Source organism: Giraffa tippelskirchi, chromosome 3 (genome assembly GCF_054371585.1).
Source record: "Giraffa tippelskirchi isolate mGirTip1 chromosome 3, T2T-mGirTip1v1.2.pri, whole genome shotgun sequence".
Taxonomy (NCBI): Eukaryota; Metazoa; Chordata; class Mammalia; order Artiodactyla; family Giraffidae; genus Giraffa; species Giraffa tippelskirchi.
The window spans coordinates 153,981,737-154,000,600 of record NC_137277.1 but is presented as its reverse complement, the minus strand read 5'-3'; positions in this window follow the sequence as shown (position 1 = coordinate 154,000,600).

The window sequence follows — 18,864 nt, the reverse complement described above, 5'->3', positions numbered from 1 at the left end:
CCCACCAGTCTCCTCTGTCCGTTGAATTTCCCAGGAAAGAATACTGGAGTGAGTTGCTATTTCCTTCTCCAGGAGATCTTCCCAATCCAGGGATCAAACCCTTGCCTCCTGCATTGGCTGGTGGATTCTTTACCACTGAGCCAGCGGGGAAGCCTGATTTCCAGAGTCCTGGGATATCAGTCAGCACATTTTACAGAGGGATTAATACCATCAGTTAACGAAACAAGTTGGTCATTTAAAAGTATTCTTACTGTATTTCTCCTTTTTAAAATCTACCTTGAGGGATTTTTTAAATCTCCCTCTTAACTTGAGGTGATTTCAAGCCCTCATTCTCCTTTATGCTTTACATCTTTTCTATTGTCAACTTCTGTCATATTTTTTCTGCAATGTTTCTGACCAATTACAGTAAAGAGTCGCCTCATGAGTCTCTTTGTCCAAAATGTTTTCCTTTTCCCATGTATCCCTTGAGTAGTCTTTGGCAAGTATTTTCATTCTCATACTCTGAAAGACAGGGCTGGTTTCATGGGCATGTGACCTGTGTATTTTCACAGGGCTCAGGCTCAGAAGAGCGCCATACTCTCCATACTTAATGCTCTCCTGTCAGTCTTGAAATTTTTAATAATTTTTGAACAAAGGGATCCACGTTTTTGTTTTGCTCTGGGCTCTGAGAATTATGTGGTTGGCCTGCTTAAAGATCCTTGTTTTCTGACTCTATTAAACCTTACTCCTTTACCTAGCCACTAAGGTGATTGCCCACCTTCTTCTCTCAATAACCTCTTATTTTAACCCTTTCTTGATGGAATCTTTGTTTGAGATTAGCCAGACCTGCTGCCCTTGAATGAAATAAACTCACTTCTGTGACTGTGCTGTGGCTTACACAGATTTCTCTGATGGGAAGAAGACTTGCGTTTTCTCTGCTCCAATTTGAACCTCCAGACCTTTTTATTCTGTCTTAGAACTTACCCCCCTCCAACCTGAGTTTGTTTCCTCTCAGTATTTATGTAATTATGAGTTAAGCTTTCTATTAAAATAACCATAATAGTAACTCCTCCTTTAGTGTTTACTCCCTGGCACAGAACTAAGTGCTTTGCATTCATTATCTCATCTTTACCTAGACTTCTATATCCTTTCTTTGGTTTGGGGGTATGCTTATTAGCAGTAAGGCCTGAATCTCTATGTAGACTTCACATTTTCTGAGCCCACGGGTCATGTCTTCCACATTCATCTGCACCCTCTCGGCACCATTTTTGTGGTGTTGGTATAGTGCCAGGGCTCTGTGCCTGTTGCCAATTGACAAAATATTAATAAAAGCTGAAAGAACAAAGTATGGCACTTCTTTCATCTATGGATTTTTTTGCAGCTAGCTGTATCCTAGGAAAACTTTGCTGGCCTGAGGCCTTTAAAAACTGGTCTGTACTATAACTTGAAGTAATTGTTCTTGTGATTGAAACTAACAACTATATAATGCTTTCTAGGCATAATGCCAAGACATGATTTGATTTCAGGTTAGATTTGGAGCTAAGCTGATTTTTGCAAAATATGCCCACATGTGCTCAGGCAGTAAGAATGCCCTCCCTACTTCCATTCACCCTCAAAAGTGCACTTGTCTATAGAGCTGGATGTCCTTCACTTGTTGGAATATTTGACCCTGTTCATTGCTTCCAAGACTCATTAGAAAAGATTGTTGTTGATCCGCGTCTGCCAAATGTAAAATGCCATATTCGGATGCCTTTAGGACATCCATAAAAACAGTCAGAAATGGGGCCATGGTATTTATCAAGTCAAGGGAGACTCATGCCTAATAACAGTGAGTTGTTTTATGCTGTTAAGAAACGAGCAGACCTGTCAGGAAAATGTTCAACATAAGCTAATGTCAAACTTGCTGGAATAACTTACTCACTGCAGGGTTCCCATCTGTGAAGTCGCTGGGGAGGTGGCTGCCTCCACGTGATTCTTCAGATTTGTCAGTTAAATTAGATACCCAAAGGCAAAACCAAGTGACAGGGGCATCATGATGCTCCTGGAGGATTCAGAATCCACAAGCCAAGAGCAGGTCCCATTCACAATTTTGTTCACGCTGATACTGGGGGTCATACCAGTTTTATAGGAAAGCAAGGGATAAAAGAGAAAGCAGCAGGTTAGCCCTCTAGAGACTGTTGGAGGCAACATGCCCAATGCATATTTTGCATGATTGGAGAAAAGGGAATGACTTTATTTTGTTTTGCAGTAGCAAAGTCCTGGAATATTATCTTGAGAAACAAGTTTGCAGGTTTTTAGAAATTAGATGTCTTGGCTGCACCAAGCCAGGCTACTGTCAGGGAAATTATATTTATGAGATGCTGATCAAAGTTTTACTAATGTTTCCCCATGACACACTGATCCGAGGATACAATAACAAAAGGCTGAACAAGTTTCTGTTTTGACCTCCTTTAGCAACTATAAGGAGAGTAGACATTTCATTTATTCTAGTTTCTTTTTCTCCCTCTTTTTCGTTGCCTTCCCTCCCCTTGCCCACACCATTCTCCACTAGAGGGCCTTCAGAAGATCATGGGTATGGAGTAAGGATATACTGCATATGAGAACGCAGAAGGTATTATTAACATACTACTCAATACTGTCTCAATCCACATCCTCTCCTCCCACCAATACTGATCTAAATTCTTTAGAGCAACTTGGTAAGTCTCAACTCTCTTCTTTTAGGGTAAGTTATTTCCCATGAAGTTCCTTGAACCTTAAGGGAAAAAGGCTTCTGGTAAGTTTAGTCTATTAGCCCCCAGATTCAACCAGATATGTCTGGACTGTAGGACGAACATTGAGTCAAGGGAGAAAGCACCAGTGCACTGCAGCAGAATAGCATCTCAATGACCTTGAGATTTAAATGCCAGATGGTGGAAGTCAAATATTGATAGAACAATCCCAAGTATTTTCCTTTATGTCCCTCAGAAGCAGACCCTGAGACAAGCAGTCTCAGGATATCAGAGAAAAGGGAATGAGTTTATTTTGTTTTCCAGAAGAAAAGTCCCAGAAGTGGAGGTGATATTTTTGGGAGATGACCCCAGGAAACACTGGCAGTGGAGTGAGGAAGCGGGGCAAGAAAGGAAAGAGGTCGGTAAAGGGTGTGTTATTAGACTGGTCATGACTTTGAGTAACTGAAAGGTGTTCTGCCCAGGAACCCTGGGAACATGTAGACCATACCTTAGGACTATCCCAGCTGAGAGGTGAGGAAGCTGGGATGTATATCTACCAAACACTCTCTGTCCATGTCCCCCTCCCTGGGTTGGGAAAATCCCCTGGAGAAGGGGAAGGCTACCCACTCCAATATTCTGGTCTGGAGAATTCCATGATCTGTAAAGTCCATGGGGTTGCAAAGAGTTGGACACGACTGAGCAACTTTCACTTTCACTTTCATAGGAGGGCCGACTCATCTCCTGGAGCCAAAAAGTAGAGAATTGCGGATATTCACAGTGTTCTTTGATGTGTAGAGGTGAGTGGATATGGACAGGCACTCACCCAGCCTATTATTGCAAGAGTGGGAAGCAGAGTAATTAATAAGATCAGCAGAAAACCCATTTTTTGGTGGTTTTCTATCAATGTATTAACAAAGTTCATCTCAGACAAAAGAAAACTGGGAGACTGGCTAGTGAAAGCTTTAAAATACTTATAGGTTATATCATTTCTACAAGGTAACCAACACTCAACTTGCTGTTTGGTAGGTGTGCAGGAAGTTTTAGCAAGAGAAGAGAAATTTGATTGACAGATAGGCTCAAAGAAATCTGATTGTACAATACACTTTGAAATTACCCATTGTGGACTTAATCTCTTTGCACAAACCCAAGAGTCCTTTAGCTAATTCCTTTCCCAATGAAGGAGGCAATCAATGTTCTTTCAGGGGAAAAAAATTACTAGAGAGCCTAGCATGTGTTTTGATGCCCTAATGAGGCGCTATGAATTACCCAACCCAAACCAATTAAGTCTTAGCTCAGATAGAGGGCTTCTGAAGAGATGAGGACACAGCGTGCATTTAGGACAGAATTAACAGCTTCCATAGCCTGGAAACATGCTTGGGGGAAAGCCAAACTTTGTAGGCTCTCTGCTGTCCTTAAAACTGGCAGTCAAAATGTGATCCAGCCCAATGTTAGCTTTTGATGCTTTTGCTTCTTTGGCCTTAAATTTTAAAAATGTCTGTAAAATGTAAAATACGTTTTGAACATTACATAAAGCTATTAAGAGAGGGTGAATCATGAAAACATGGTATGTCAGAGACAATAAAGTAAGTGAAATGAACTGCCACTGACTAGCTGTTTGACCTTGGGCCAGTTGCTCAGTCCTTTCTTGTCAATCAAATTGGAAATTATAGCCCAATAATGTGGTTTTGGATTGCAGCTCAATAAACAAACTCTAATCTCTTGGTTACGCCTTACTGTACCATGGGAAACCAAGCACTTATTTTCATTTTAATGTGATCTCTTCCAGTGGACTGTGACTTCCTAAAGCACCCAGCACAATACCTGGCTTGGCTCAGGGACTCAGGAGATATGTGTTGAATAAATGCGAAATGAATAGTGGAAAAAGTTATTTCAACTACTGTGGTGTACCTAGAAATATGTGAATAAACGTAACATCAACACAAAGAACTGTTTTAAAAAGGATGATGAAAATTGATCCCTTTTTGCAGCCCATGTACATTTGTGGGGAAGCGGAAACATAGCAGTTGCCATTAGAGAGAAGTGTCTCGTGTGGTGACTGAGACCCAACCTGTGGAGTCAGGCAGACCTGGGCTGAAGTCCTGAGTCTACTTCTTGCTAGCTGTGTGTCCTTGTTCAAGTTACTTGATTTCTCTGGGTTTCAGTTTCCACTTCTGGGCCTTGTAGTTTATAATAAGGATCTTGTAACTTTGCAACATCTCAAAGGGCTTGAAGGACAATATATGATTTAAAAGAGCTCAGTCCAGGGGGATCATCATGAATACACACGAAGTCCAAAGTGAGGTGGAAAACTTCTTCCACCGGGTTGCATTTTAGTCCTACTGGGTTTGTTTCAGGAGAAGGCAATGGCACCCCACTCCAGTACTCTTGCCTGGAAAATCCCATGGATGGAGGAGCCTGGTAGGCTGCAGTCCATGGGGTCACTAAGAGTCTGACACAACTGAGTGACTTCATTTTCACTTTCATGCATTGGAGAAGGAAATGGCAACCCACCCCAGTGTTCTTGCCTGGAGAATCCCAGGGACGGGGGACCCTGGTGGGCTGCCATCTATGGGGTCGCACAGAGTCGGACACGACTGAAGTGACTTAGCAGCAGCAGCAGCAGCAGCAGCAGGGTTTGTTTCAATGGCTATCAGAGCAAATTTTCTTCCCCAAATCTTTCTCTTTCTTTTTGCCTTGAATTCCCCCTGCCTCCCAGTGTCCTAGCTCCATTTTCCTAGCACTAGGATAAGCCAAAGCTAGTGAAACACTTGCTCTAGCCTCCACCTTCAGAGGGTGATCAGAGAGTGATGATGATGGCTCATTGGGATAGATGATAGTCTCTCAAGATCCTCCATATTATAGGCATGAGTGTCCCCCATGCTATAATTTTTCAGAATATTCTTTTGCTCATATTGACCACTTCTTGCAATACACTTTGAGGAACTATGCTGAAGTCAGCACCTGAGGTGAAAGTGGAAAGGCACAGAGGGCATGGAGACAATAGAGAACCATTTCCGTCCATCCTGTACTAAAGTAATGCATACAGCTTTCTAGTCCTTTCTGCATGGTTGATGATTGACACATGATGGCTATGCTCAATCTTTACGGTGTTCCATAGTGGTCAAGGGACATTTTTTTTTTTTTACCTCTACTTGCTTTACCTCTTTAAACTTGTTTTGAGTGAACAAATGTGTCAACGAACAAAGAGGGTGGTTGAAAATCACACAGTTTGGGTCAGCATGAACCCTTAGGCAAAGATCCCTGATTAATAGATTGGATCTACTTCACTGGTCTCCATGTGAGGTTTGATTTCTTGTCTACCTTCCTGAAATGAATGTCCATTTCAGGGCCACTGGTGTGTGAGCACCTTCACATTCCTCTGGGGGATTCCACAACCCTCCCTCCCAGCTCATGACTGTGGAAATGATCAACAACCACTTCTTCCAGAAATCCTGGGAACCATTATGTTAGGTCACTTTAATTAGAGGCTGGCTCAAACAGTAAAGAATCTGCCTGCAATTCTTTGGAGGAGAACCAGGAGACCCAGGTTTGATCCCTGGGTCAGGAAGATCTCCTGGAGAAGGAAATGGCTACCCACTTCAGTATTCTTGCCTGGAGAATCCCATGGACAGAGAAGTCTGGCGGGCTACAGTCCATGGGGTCACAAAGGCCCGTACACAAATGAGCAACTAACACCCATGGAAAGGCTTTTGAAAAATATCTATTTAATCTATTATGAAATAATTGACTACTCAGTCTTCCCTGTTTACATATTTCAAGAATTTAAGCAGTGCAAGAATCTTAAAGCAAATATATTCCAACTCCTTTTTAAAGAAGAGAAAATGTAAACTTTGGTTTTCTACAAATCCTTCATATCTTTTTTTTTTCTCCTTCCAATATTTCTGGATGCCAAGAGCTTTGTTTTGGGGGGAAAAAATCTAAAAATTATATGCCTGTAAACTATTTTGTGCAGACTGATGTTTAAAAAAAATTCCTTAAGATAAAACAAAATTCACAGTTAAAGTTATGTAGCTGCTTGGTGAAGTAGTGACATGGCATAATGCTTAATATAGCTTATTTTTATTTATTTTTTTACACCCATGTAATAGCAAAAAGACACAATGACATGGAGAGCCATAAAGCCAAACAACTCTCCCATTTCATTTTATAGCACAAGGCGGGAAAAGGCACAATTTGGTATCCTGACCGTTTTTATAGGGGTTCAGAGACAGGTTAGACATGTCTGAAATATGTCCTTCAATTCTTAGAACTCTTTCAGGCATTTCTGCTGAAGGATGTTCCTTGGAGAAATACTCCTATAAATACAGGATGTTTTCATTACTGCATGTGGTTGAATCAGCCTGTTGGCTACATGACAGTGAGAAGAAGTGCCTGAGAAACGACTTCATATAGTCCGCGTTCAAACAGTCCCTAGAGCTCCCCAGATTAGAATGACTCTAGTGGGAGCGCTTGGAAATGAATGTTCATATATCACTGGGGTCTTTAAAAAAAGGTTTAAGGTTCTGTAGGCTGTCTCCCTGAGTGCAGCGAAATGATGGAATGATAGCATGTATGGAGATGAATTTCTGCCTATGAAAATTTTCACTTCATATGGAGGAAAGCTACAAAATCAATAGCTCAGATAGCAAGATAACAAAACAAAACAAATGTCCTACCCCCAAACCAAAACAAAATCCATGAGACAAACCCATGCAAGGAGATGGCAGGATAATTTATTTGGGAACAAATAGTAAATATGGGGTCATACATTGTAGGTTCAATTTGGGTGTTTTCTTCAGGACTGTAGAGCTACCTGCCAATGGAGTGGAAGCTTGGCCTTTAAAGACTTGCATGTTATTTTCAACTATAAAATAATATTTCCTGTTTATGTAGCTCTTCACAATTTTCAAATATTTTTACTTCTTTTTTTGAGCCCCCAAATAACCATAGAAGATGGGTGATATTTTTATAGGTGATGAACCTGAATCTCAGAAAGATGAAGGGACTCACACAAGGTTGCACAGCGAACAGGTCTCTAGATCTTCTGACTCCTAATCTGAAGATTTTTCCACCATCCCACACTGACAAATAAAATACTGCTTCTCTGTTTCTGTAATATTGCCAGTGTTATAAAACTATTACAACCCCCACTTCCCTGATCAAAAGTTAACTTTTCTTTATTGAATAGAGATTTTATGGTGTGAAAGACTAGGGAATACAGTGCTCTTGATGCTGGGTGAGAAAGAAATGACTTAGGCATGCATCACTTTTGGAGAGATGCTGAATTGGTAATGAAACATGCAATTTCGTAGTAGCTTATTGCAAAACTATAGAACATAATGGACAGGTTGGAGAAAAGCAGAATTGTGAATTGAGAAAATTATTTACTATAATTAGATTGGTCTGTGGGCAGAATAAAATTTATGAAGAACGCTAACCTTTGCCTGCTAAGACAAGGGTAATTCCATCTCATGTGTGGAATAAAACGAATTACCATCAGGAAGAACTTTTTCTCTCTCTCTCTCTTTGCTTGTTGTTGCCCTGGGTATTATAAAAATTTCTATCTGACCATCTATCTTAATTTTTTTTCCTTGCAACAACCTAAACAGTTTAGGAACTGTTGTCAGAGAAGTTTAAGAAAACACAAATAGAAATAAGGCAGTAGAAGAATTGGATTCTAGCTTGATATTGAAAGCTCATCATTTATGAGCATGTCTGTTCTTTTAAAGAGAATGTATTTAATACTGAGTTGAAGAGTGATTTCTGGGTATTTAGCAGATATAAAAAAGCCAACCGACACAGAACAAAACAAAACACCAATCTGCAAATGAAAGACACTACCAACTCATCATGATATGAAACTAAAAGATGGGGCCAATGTTGGCCTTCACAGCACTAGATCCCTCACCCACATATTTCACCGCCTTCCTTTCTGCATTTGTGACCTACTCATGCTTCTCTTTCCTGCCTACTGCCTGATCTTCCTGTCCAGCTCAGGACAACGTCTCACTCAGCACCCTTTATGGTAGCTTCCTAATGTTTGTGCAGGAAATACATAAGATATTCTAACAAACATCTGTGTACTTCCCACCCCAAATGAGTGCTAATATTGGTTCTAAAGCAAATGTAACCAACAGTTTTTTTACATTTACTTCCACCTTATAAAGTTTCATGGATCATGATGATCAATCCAAGGGTGAATATATAAAGGATGAGAGGTCTGGATCTAAAAATATGCATATTTCAATACAAAATTGAAAACAGAAATACTGGTTTGGCACAGTGAAACTTCACTTGTTCCGATTACTTTTAGGAAGGACTGAATTAGGGAAAATTGAAATTATACCACGTTGTGTAAAGAAGTGTGGATATGAAGCTTAAGAAGTTACAGAAATATATAACTTGAAGAAAGTTAGCAGAAATTTTCCTAATAAACTTGTTTTTACAAAGAAAATAAAAAAGAATAATTTTTGATATGCACATTTATTGTTTTTAGGTAAATGGAGTCAGAAGTATTCAGAAAGTGGTACTTTGAAATAGCGAGCCTTTAGTAAATATTTATTGAATGCATGTATACTATTTGCTCTTCCCTGGTAGCTCAGATGGTAAAGCATCTGTCTGCAGTGAGGGAGACCCGGGTTCGATCCCTGGGTCAGGAAGATCCCTGGGTTGGGAAAATCCCCTGGAGAAGGAACTGGCAGCCCACTCCAGTATTCTTGCCTGGAAAATCCCATGGATGGAGGAGCTACAGTCAACGGGGTCACAAAGAGTTGGACTGAGTGACTAACAGTTTCACTTTCACTTTCATACTATTTGCTAGGCACTGCACCAGGCACTGGAAATGTAAAAATAAGGAAGATCTGAGTTCTTTATAAATGAGATTTTGTCTAAGAAAAGAGACATATGGATAAGCAGTAACAATGAAACCTGGTAAGAAAACTATTATAAATGCAAAAAAGTTACATTTTTAAAAAGTACAATGAGTTTTCTTAAACATTTTTCATAAAACTTTATGCTTACACAATTCATTTGCTTTATAAGTCTTTTGTGTCAGATAATGTCCTGCCAAATTTATTATTGATTTCAAATGAATAGAATTCAAATTAAAGATGGTTTATTATAGAATAAGAAAGAATGTGTTTGTCCATCTTATATTTAAAATGCAACAACTCAGCGTTTTTAAGTGTATTTTCAGTATTGTTCAACATCACTTTTTTTTTTTTTAATAAATTTATTTATTTTAGTTGGGGGCTAATTACTTTACAATATTGTAATAGTTTTTGCCATACATTGACATGAATCAGCCATGGGTTTACATGTGTTCCCCTTCCTGGACCCCCCACCCACCTCCCTCCCCATCCCATCCCTCTGGATCATCCCATTGCCCCGGCCCTGAGCCTTTGTCTCTGCATCGAACATGGAATGATGTTCTGTTTCACATACGATAATATACATGTTTCAATGCTATTCTCCCAGAACGTCCCACCCTCACCTTCTCCCTCAGAGTCCATAAAATTGTTCTATGCATCTGTGTCTCTTATTCTGTCTCGCATATAGGGTTATCGTTACCATCTTTCAAATTCCATATATATGCATTAGTATACTGTATTGTTGTTTTTCTTTCTGGCTTACTTCACTCCGTATAATGGGCTCCAGTTTCATCCATCTCAGTAGAACCGATTCAAATGTATTTTTTTAATGGCTGAGTAATATTACATTGTGTATATGTACCACAGCTTCCTTATCCATTCGTCTGCTGATGGACATCTAGGTTGCTTCCATGTCCTGGCTATTGTAAACAGTGCTGCGATGAACATTGGGGTACACACGTCTCTTTCTATTCTGGTTTCCTCGGTGTATATGCCCAGCAGTGGGATTGCTGGGTCATATGGCAGTTCTATTCCCAGTTTTTTAAGGAATCTCCACACTGTTCTCCATAGTGGCTGTACTAGTTTGCATTCCCACCAACAGTGTAAGAGGGTTCCCTTTTCTCCACACCCTCTCCAGCATTTATTGCTTGTAGACTTTTGGATAGCAGTCATTCTGACTGGTGTGAAATGATACCTCATTGTGGTTTTGATTTGCATTTCTCTAATAATGAGTGATCAACATCACTTTTTTTTAGAACATTTCTTCGCCCCGTAAGAAACCCTGTACTCAGTAGCAATCATTTCCCATAAGTACCCACAATTTCCCTATCCTTAGACAACCACTAATCTACTTTTTATCGCCATAGATTTGCCTATTCTGAATATTTCACATGCATGCAATCATAAATTTTGTGGCAGTTTTCTTCCACTTAGTACAATGTTTTCAAAGTTCATCTATGTTGTAGCATGTGTCAGTACTTCATTCCTTTTTATGGAGAAGTAATATTCTCTGGTATGACTATAACACATCAGCTGTTGGACATCTGGGTTGTTCCCACTTTTTGGCTATCATGAATAATTGTGATTTGAACATTTACGTACAAGTTTTATGTGGACATACGTTGATTTTCACTTCTCTTGGATATATACCCAGGAGTGAAATTGCTGGGTTGTATAGCAACTTTGTGTTTAACCTCTGGATTAACTGCTACTGCTAGACTGTTCTTCAAAGTGGTATTTCTGAAAAACATATAACTGCATCATTTCATATTTTTATCAGCAGTGTATGAGGGTTCTAATTTCTCTACATCCTTGACAACACTTATTTTTATCTATCATTTTGGTTCTAACCATCTTAGTGGGTATGAAGTAGTATTTTATCGTAGTCTTGACTTGTACCTCCCTGATGGTTTGAAGACCTTTTCATATGTTTATTGGCTACTTGTATATCTTCTATGGAGAAATGTCTGTGCAAATTATTTGCCCATTTTAAATTGTCTTTTAATTATTGAATTGCATGTGTTCTTTTTATATTCTAGATACAAGTCTCTTAGCAACTATATGGTTTGCAACTATTTTCTCTTATTCTGCCAGCTGTCTTTTCACTTTCTTGAAGATGTCCTTTGCAGCATGAATTTTAAAATTTTGACAAAGTCCAATTTATTTACTTCTTCTTTTGTTATTTTTGCTTTTAGTGTTTGTATGTAAGAAACCACCACCAAGTCTAAGATCATGATTGATTCCTATATTTTCTAGTTTTAGAGTTTTATAATTTTAGATCTTACATTTAGACTTTTATTCCACTTTGAGTTAGTTTTTGTATATGGTGTGAGGTAGAGGTCTCACTTTATTTTGCGTGCTTATTTATTTGTCCTAGTATCATTTTTAAAAAAGACTATTTTTCCTTATTAATGATCTTGGCACTCTTATTGAAAATCAGTTGATCAAGATATGGGAGTTTATTTCTGGACTCTCAAGATTTATTCCATTGATCTACAGTCCACTGATCTATCCCTACACCAATATCACAGTATCTTATTTACTGTAGCCTTGTTGTGAATTTTGAAATCAGGAAGTGTGAGTTCTTCTACTCATTTTTCTTTTCAAGATTGTTTTGGCTACTCTGAATCTCTTGAATTTTCATAAAATTTTAGAATCAGCTTGCCAATTTCTGCAAAGAAACCAACTATAGTTTTGAAACACCACATTAAATTTTTTTTACATTTATTATTTAAAAAATAAAAACTCTAAATGCCTAAGGAAACATTTAGAAATGCTCTGCAATTTTATAGCTCTGAAAACTCCCTTTGATCCATTAATACACTTTGGTAATATGGATACATGTTTGAGCAGAAGCATTTCCCTCTGATTAGAAACACATCCTGGAAAACCTATTTACTAATCTAACCTCCAAACCTATTTACTAATCTATTAGAAAGTGAGATAAATTGGACTATACTAAATTTAGAACTGGGCACAATTAGAGGAGTAAGGCAAGCCACAAAGTGAGAAAAGAATTTATAAAGCATCTGACAAAGAATTTATATTCAGGAAAAAAAAGAAGACCTAATAAATCAATAAGAAAAAGGCAGATCTCCCAGTAGAAAAGACTTGAGCAGGAACTTCACAAAACAGGAGATACAAATTAAAGGGTGCCCACTTATAAGCAGAAAAGTGCCCCCCCCCACCCCAGAGATATATTCACTTTCTAATCCTCGGAATCTGTGAATATCATCTTATGTGGCAAAAGTCATCTGGATAAGGCCTATATGAAATTATCAGTACATGTGTTCTTATGAGAGAGACAGAGGGAGTTTTAACACAGACATACACAGAAAAAACACACAGAGATGGGAGGTGAGAGTGATGTAGCTACAATTCAGGGAGTGCCACCAGAAGCTGGAAGAATCATGGACTAGATTTTCCCCTGAAACCTTCAGAGGGAGTATAGCCCTGCCGATATCTTCATCTCAGTCTTCTGGCCTCTTGCATTTTAACTGAATTCCTTAATGTTATTTTCAGCCACCACATATATGGTAATTTGTTACAACAGCCATAGCAGACTAATAAACTGTCTTTATCAATTATCAAGGATAAGCAAATTAAAAGCACAGTGTGATACCTCTACCCACCCCCAGAAAATTAAAATGAAAAAGACGGATAATTTTAAGTGTTAGTGAGGATGTGGAACCACTTAAACACCCATATGTTGCTGGTGAAGTGTACATTACAACCACTAGGCTAAATAGTTTAGAAGTATCTTCCAAAGTTCAGTAGATGATTCACCATTTCACTTATACGTGAAAATGCACACTTTCACCCAAAATCATGACTGTAAATGTTCAGAATAACGCTGTTATGACTCCATAATACATACTGTGGGATACTGTACAATAATGAGAATGAATAACTACAGCTTCATACAGCGATACAAATTAATCTCACAAATACACAGTGTTGATAAAAGAAGCCAGGCACAGAAAAGTACATATGTATACTGTATGATTCTGTGTTTATAACATTTCAGAAACAGACAAAACTAGTTCATAGTGTTAGAAATCAGGGTAGTAAATATCCTTTAAGATGGGTAATAACTGGAGGGGGGCATAAGGCGTTGACTTTAATAAAAGGAGTTGAAATTTATAAAATCTGTCAGTTTATAGGATGTCTTATCCATTGATTCATTTATTTAAAAATATTTATTAAATAAACATTTATATTTATTGAGTTTCTGTTGTTTGCCAGGAACTCTTCTAATGCTAGGATTATAGCAGGATGCATGACAATGTTTCTGTGTTCATGCAGTTGACATTCTAGTAGTTTCCTCTCTAACTACTAGAGTGCAGTGTTACTGTATTGGCTCCCATGTCCCACATGATGCTCACATCTTTAGGTAGTTCTTGCTCACATTGCTTTGGATTTGGCCACATGAACTGCTTTAGCCATAAGACATTAGCAGAATGCAAGCAGACACTTTGAAAAGTGCTTGCTCACTGGGGCTTTAGCTCTCAGAATGCTCTTTCTGGAAGCCAGCTGCTAGGTCGTTAGAAGCTTGGGACTCGATGGCTAAATGTTGAAAGGCCTCATACAGAAGTGCCTGGAGGATGAGAGCCCATCTTCAATGTTTCAGCCCCAGCCAAGCTCCTGGCTCAATGAAACTACATAAGTGACCTCAGCTACGTCATATCAGGAAGAAAAACTACCCAGCCTGTGCCTGGTCAATCATGGACTTGTGAGAAATAATGAATTGTAGGCTTTTTTTTTTAAGTTTTGGGAGTGGTTTGTTACACAGTATTTAATAATAAAAACATAAAAAAATGGGTGAGTAAATAAGAAATACAATTGTAGAGTGTGATTTGAACTATAAAAAATTAAACAAGGTAATGCTATAAACAGTGAGGAGAAATTCAGAGAGACTGGTGTGAGTACATTTTTAAGACTTTAAAGTCATATGTATTTGTAACGAATTACTAGGGTGTCGTATACAGAAACTGAGGAATCAACTGTTTCTACTTAGGAGGGTCAGATACTGTGTGGGATCAACAATAGAGGAAAAACAATGGAATTTATCAGAGCTAGATTGGAGTTAAGATTCTGCTTTTGACTTTGGGCAAAGCACTGGTTCCTTGTGAGTCTCTGTTTCTTCCTCTCTTATATTGGAATAATAACACGCATCTTGTCTAAATTCCAGGATAGCTGGGAAGGTTATACTCGGTAATGTTTGCAAAACGACTCCAATGTCTTAAAACATTATTTAAGTGAAAGCATTTCTAGGAAAAAAGACATTTTGATCATCCACTTACATTCTAAAGTCTCTGCTCTGTCCGCAAGATGATACATTCAAAGTCAATGAAATAAATTTTATGTGCCAAACCCACAGTCTGTCGGTACACTCTACTGGCATGGTCTTTGTTATACATTGGCCTTTTTTATTTATTCAACATCCACTGGGACCAAGGCTCTGCAGTTTTGAATAATCCACGAAGTTGTCACTACAAGCTGATATTCTCTGTGTTGATAATGAAGAAAAACACCAATAAACAGCCTTATTAGTGTAAAAAGTCACACACTCCAAAGCCTCTATCCCATTAGGAAAAAACTCAACATATGTCATGTCACATTAATAAATACTGCATGTGCAAAGTGTGCCTTATACTAACAGTAAATTCCCCCATGGAAAATTGATCTGCTTTTAAATTTTAATTGACTTCTTTTCTCTTATATGGACCCTAGTTAGTTTTTCCCCCCACCTCCTTTTCTTTCACAAATAATGTAAGTTTGCATGAAAAATACATCATTCTCTAAACCCAACAGCAAAAAAGAGAAACAAAATGCAGAAAAGAAGAGGTAAGGAGAAATAAAAGGGGAAAAATAACAAATTGGTCATTAAAAGCGAAAAGATGCATGAGATAAAAGAGAGGGAGGCAAGACGAACATCTACTATATTGGGCTTCGGTGTAGATGTAAGTATAAAATGCTCCACAAGTCCTGTAATTGAGAAAATCTATCAAATGTCCTGACAGCTGCTCAGGCATTTCCAGAAGCGATAAAACTTGAATTTATTTCACTCCTAGAAAAGGGGCAGTATCACCTTCTGGCGGCTTTAATGAAATGCCATAAAATTCGAGGAAAAACTGTGTTGTAAAGTCATAAAAAGGTAGTCGGAAGTGGATTGTTGGAAATGGGGCGGGAGGGGTTGCCGTGTCTGAAGAGTTACCGAAGGGGACCAGAGGGCTCTCGGCTTGGCCCGTGGTCACCAGCCAGGCGTTCAGTTTCCCACCGACCCTGACCCCTGCAGCCCCGCCTCCAGGGCCAGGGGAGGGAGTACTAAGAGGAGGACGCAGTTCCTGCGCTGCTCCACCTGCTCACCCACTCTCAGAACTTGGCTTCATGGTCTTTGACTTTTCACCTCTGACCACAGGACTAGGTGTCACCGCTGAAAAGGCGACACCTACTCCATTTGTATTTTGTGAGGGTGACCGCAGGAGTACTCTCACCTGCATTTCTCCAGATGGAAATATTACAGTACATTGGAGTGGATGCTCCCTAGCCATAATGTCAGGCATCCGAGCTGCAGACCTAGAGAGGAGGCTACTAGTTTCTAGGGCAGGATTTAGAGCAAACGTAATTAGACACACATTCTGCTTTAGAATCTGGTTATTCAGGGCTTGGCTCACGTAGCCTTCTTCCACCTCTTTCTGGCCTTGATTTTACTGTCTGATATTGTTATCTACTTTTCCTCTTAGATGATGAGTGACTCGGAGGGTAAGACTTATCTCCAAGTTCCTATTTTCACCCTTTTGGCACCTTGCCTCACATTGTGCACATAGTATGAGCTCACTGGGGCTTCCCTTGTGACTCAGGGGTAAAGAATCCACATGCAATGCAGGAGACCCAGGAGGCATGGGTTCGATCCCTAGGTTGGGAAGATCTGCTGGAGGAGGGCATGGCAACTCATTTCAGTATTCTTGCCAGGTGAATCCTGTGGACAGAGGAGCCTGGTGGGCTACAGTCCCTAGGGTCGCGAAGAGTCGGACATGGCCAAAGTGACGGAGCCCACGTGCAGGCATGAGCTCACTAGCTCATTCCAAAGGGACAGAATTTTTGAAAGTCTCAGATTGTCAGGTAATGTCTTCTGTGATTCAGTCAGTTCTGTGGTTGAATAACTATCCTTGGTATTTTCTATAGATGTATGAGCTAAATTCATTTATTGAAGATTATTGTACAAGAAGCAGTTACATAGTAATTTATATTTTCAGTTTGATATTTTAATAAAGTCACATTAGATCCATATAAGAATTCTATTTCAAAAATAAATAACCAGAGGCCCTGAATCCTACAGGGAATTTCTTTGGTCCACCAAACTCTGTGCAAAGATTATGAAGTTAAACTGCAAACATGGAGAATAAAGGGCCTAAAATGAGGGGTTAATATGTAAAGATCAAGACATGCCTATGAAATAATGTTATTGAAAACAGAGAAGGTGAAGAGAATGTTATTCTAACTGGCAGCAACTCTAAGAAAAATTTTGCCAGAGATATTTTGAGGCCATCCTAAAAAAAAACCCCAAACAAAACTTAACTAAATAAATAAAATAAATGATGATTTTTGGGACAGTGCAAGGAAGTGAGAGAAACAAGAAGGTTAATGAAGACAAAGAAAATAAAAATGGTTTGTGAAATCTGAAAGTGGGAATGGGTTGTTTTTCTTTAGTGAACTGATGACTTCACGCCCTTGGCCTAAAGGGGAATTTCCACAGTATAGGTCTGACCCAAACCACAGGTTGAAGGAATATCAGTAAGAATGTCAATGTTTGGAAAATCTTGTGAGCACTGTTATTGAGTTATGACTGTCACTTGAACAGTGTCTTCAGTGGAATAGGATATAAATTTCCCCAAGGTAAGAACAAGGGCTTGGAAGCCAACAAAGTTTAGTGGTCCTCTTTTCATTTTTCTATGCTCAAGTCCTTTGTCAGCTTCAGAACCGGGAAGGCAGCTACTAAATTAGAGATGAAATAATGCCAGACTCCAGATGTGGCTGCCTCACACTCCTGTCTGTAGCCAGATGTGCCCACACCATCACATTCATCATGATTAGAGTGAAGGTGGTGGGAAAGCAACATACAAGGCACCCAAATGAATCCCGATTCCCAGCTCATTCACACAGGAGACTCCTCTGAGCAACTGGAGAATCACTGCTCAGAGGCAGGGAGGAATGGTGAAGCCTTTTCTAAGGTCCAGTAAAAAGAGGGATACATTTTGTTTTTAAGGATAATTGACCCCAGCTCCAAGTTCCAGTGATCTCCACTGGGTCATATACAAGAGACTCAGACAGTAAAGAATCTGCCTGCAATGCAAGAGACCTGGGTTTGATCCCTAGGTTGGGAAGATCCCCTGGAGGAGGAAATGGCAACCTGCTCCAGTATTCTTGTCTGGAGAATCCCCATGGACAGAGGAGCTTGGCAGGCTGCAGTCCATGGGGTTGCAAAGAGTTGAACACGACTGAGCGACTAAAACATTGCACGGCCATATTTAAGCAACCACCTCTGGTCTCGGAAATATCCTGCCTTGGTGCAGATCTATCTTTGCTTAATCACTTTCTATTTTGGGATAAAGCCTTCCAGTTTCCTTTCATCCCCGTTCACCCACTTTTGATTGGTGAAAAGCTTACATCATCACTAAATGGTGTGGGAAGAACACTGAGGGCAACAGGGAAGGAGCTTGGATCTCAACGAGAGTTTAGAGGACACTGAAGCTCCTGGTGGTGGCGGTGGGGGCTGGACAGGCCAGAATAAAAAGTCCTACCCGGGCTTAAGGGCACTCGGGCACAGTTATCCTGGTCTAGGCATGAGCTGGTCTCCAGGGTGATGCAAAGAGTTCACAGATTATCACTGTCCCTTGGATGAGAATCTATGAATCATGTGTCTTTCACAAGTGGAGATGAAACTGGGGAAACTGCAGGGTGTGTGAGCCTGGAAGTCACTGTTCAGACCTGTGTGGAAATGAGCATGTGCTCTGTCATTTCCTCCACAGCCTGCAGCCCACACAACTGTAACAGGTTCTGTCAGGAGTGAGGTGAGCCACTGTCGGAACACAACTTGGAAGGAGTGAGCTGTGTCTTGTGTGTCGTTTAAGAAGCACGTTTATCAGGAATGACTTTACTTAGAGCCGTGAACTATCCTCTGAGAACTCTTTGCTCAAAGAGAGGCGTCTCTGCTGAATAAAACAGTAGTAACTACTTGGATTGACTGGTTGCTTCTCACATGAGCTAAAACAAAATGGACAATGGCAATAAAAATGGTCACAAGC